At 41.4% G+C, this 3,068-nt stretch overlaps 1 pseudogene; it reads right to left on the bottom strand.

Moving 5' to 3' along the window:
* Positions 1-1,556: 1,556 nt before the first annotated feature.
* LOC114749499 (anthranilate synthase alpha subunit 1, chloroplastic-like) lies at positions 1,557-3,054 on the bottom strand (annotated as a pseudogene).
* Positions 3,055-3,068: the final 14 nt, after the last annotated feature.

Genomic DNA, 3,068 nt, shown 5'->3' on the forward strand with positions numbered 1-3,068 from the left:
TGCATGAGAGGTTGCGTGCTTTCCCTTCGTGTTAACCAACTAACCAGCCGAACTTCGTTGTGGGGAAATAAATCTGTGAGAAAAGTTTTGTATAAGTAATTTCCGAACAACTCCTTAATAAAATATATCGTGACATGTACAGGGATTCGAGACAAGCTACAAGTGAGAGCTAGGAAAGCGATGGGTCGCCGGGACGCAAATCCCATCTACTTTTTTCAAATGCGGGCGTACATATATATTAGGGTGAGATGCTTAGCCTGTTGATGAACTTATTGTTGGCCTTGTGAAGAATGGCATCATGTGCGAGATATATGGGGCGTCTAACTTTTCAGGCTGGACGCAAATCTTATCACATACCCCAACATTCTTGCCTGGAATAACTGTGGGGCGGCTTAATTAATATTATATCGTGGAGGAGACGTGTATTCTGGGCACACCTACGGCGAGTGACGAGGAGGGAGAAGAGAGGATAATGATGCGAGGGTTGAGAAAATGAGGATAAGCCAATTGAGAGGCAACTAAGTTGGAGTGTAGGCGCATGCACGTGCCCCCCACGGGTACCTTTCTCGTCTCTGCTTCCGCGTGCACATGCTCTTTCCCTCCCTTCTCTTTCATATTAAACACAATCATTCTTCTTCCATACTGTTCATGCTCATTTCTAGCAAGTAAAGCAATCCTATATTAGCAGACTTTTAATATCTGGTTCAACAACCCTGCATATTGAACTTCCCTCACAATCCAAAATCAATTCGTATTGCAAAGCGCTTGTTCCCACACCATTAATTCCATCGAGTCAACACAAATTATTATATCAAACTGCGATGGATTGAAATAGACAAGTCGAGCGTGTGATAGCCCAAAAACCCTCGAACTCACCACTTCGATATTTATAAATTAAAAAAATAAAAAAGAGATATATAAATTTTTCTTATTAAATCAGTAAAAAAAAAAAAAGACTTCGACAAATAAAACTTCTGTCGTTTCATGCAGTCTGATTTCTTTTGACCCGCGAAGACAAAAATAAATCATATCGTTGTTTTAAAAAAATAATAAATTACATAAACGCAATCCCCGAGCTACTTTCCGCATGGGCAGGACAACGGTCTCATCACTGTTGATTCGTGCTCTATATTCTGTAAATTCACCCGCCATTCAACTTCCCCACCGATTGCGACGATGCGGAATTCTAGTCGAACCCCGAGCGTGCCGGATGACTCACCAAACAGGGCGAGTACATCCGGACCGGTGGTTCGTGCTCAAGCAAGGCAGGCTTTTCTGGTTCAAGGAGTCCAACGTCACCCACTCCTCCAGGTCACGCGGCGTCGTCCCTGTAATGACAGGCGCAGAAGACGCGCTCAACAAACAGTACGTCTTATAGATTTCGCCTCAGTATATTTATTTCTTGATTTGTTGATGTTTTTCTTCAATCGATAAAAGACCAAGTTTAGGGGAAAAGCAATCGTAGCGAACAATAATTCAGAGACTGGTCAACGTCATTTTAAGTTGCCATGAAGGCTTGCATCGTTGGGTAGTCGGAGTTTTAGACAGGAAAAAAAGTAATAACGGGGATGGAAACACGTGCAATATATATATATATAAATCTCGCATAGTGATGAGTTCCGCTTGTGAGAGATCTAAAATTTCAGAGGGGATACATATTCTCGTGCTTATTGTTTGTAGATCTCATTTATGAACAAAAGCCGATTCAGCCAAGTCAATGGCGCGAGCAAGACCGGCAGCTTTGTTTTGACACTCTTGGTGCTCGTCCTCAGGGACACTGTCAGCCACGATACCAGCACCAGCTTGAAGATGAGCGATCCATTCCTTGCGCTGGTTCTTGCCTTTGTACGAGTACATAGTATCATATCTAATTCCTGTTTGAAATACCATTGTCCTGAGAGCTAGCGCAATGTCCATGTCCTCAGTGAAAGAGATCCACCCAAGCCTCCACTGTAAGCCCCGCCTCGTCACTCCATCTCCTCTCATCTATCAATTCCATGGCCTTCACCTGCAATCATAAATGAGCGCTTCAAATCCCCAAACTTTGCTAGTTGAGGCTGAAAGGTCACACGACAACGAAGGAGGGCAAAGTTCTACTATAATGTGTGCCTGGGATTTTACTCCTAAATATGAACATGCAACCACAAACAAAACCGGAAAGTCATGAATTAAAATGCTAAAGACGGCTTTCCCCCCTTCGAGGTAACCATCACCTCAGTGTTATTTTGCTAGAAATCTACCCAATGACCTATCAAAACAATATTGCTTGAGTTTAGCCTAATAGAAAGACACCTATGATCATGAAAAGGAAGCCAAGGAACAAAAGCAAGAGGAGATCAAACATCTTTCATGATCAAGTGGCATGCTGCAGAAACGAAATAGCAGGATATACTTTAACCGATGAGGTAATTTATCCAATACGTAACCCATCTTTATAATTTGGAAAGTGCACAAGAAATTATAAGAAAAAAAAGAGAGAAGTATACCTTTGGGGCTCCACTGACGGTTCCAACAGGTAATGCGGCGCGCAGGGCATCCCATCCTGTCAAATGGTCTGGCAACTCGCCCGTGACCTTTAAAAAAAATAAATAATTTATTACTTGATAAATATCGAGTATTGACTCATAATTTAACGCATGCTTATACATAATTGTGTCAAATTGGACCAATGGACACAAAAAATCAAACTTTAATCTCACTTCAAGGTCATACTGCCAATAGTGAACACTGGTTAATATAAAAGGCAATTTATCCCATAATCATATCAAGAGCTAATAGTTTCTGTTTTTTTCCCCTTCCCATTTTTGTTCTACTTTTTTGCTACTTGAGTTAAATAAGACAGAGGAATAAGTCGAATCCTTAATGACCCTAACCAATGCAACTTGCAAAGGGAACCTCCTGTAAATTACTCAGAATACTAACAGCCATCGAGCAACGAAACATGTTCTCACCGTTGAGCTTATATGCATGACATGGGAATACCGTTCAACATTCATAAGCTTTTTCCACTTTCACAGAAACCAGTTTTGAGACCTGAACACGAAATTCCAATAATCAGAATCATCACA

This window comes from Neltuma alba, unplaced genomic scaffold, assembly GCF_004799145.2.
Source record: "Neltuma alba isolate B1F8T4 unplaced genomic scaffold, ASM479914v2 tig00006062_pilon, whole genome shotgun sequence".
NCBI classification, from domain to species: Eukaryota; Viridiplantae; Streptophyta; class Magnoliopsida; order Fabales; family Fabaceae; genus Neltuma; species Neltuma alba.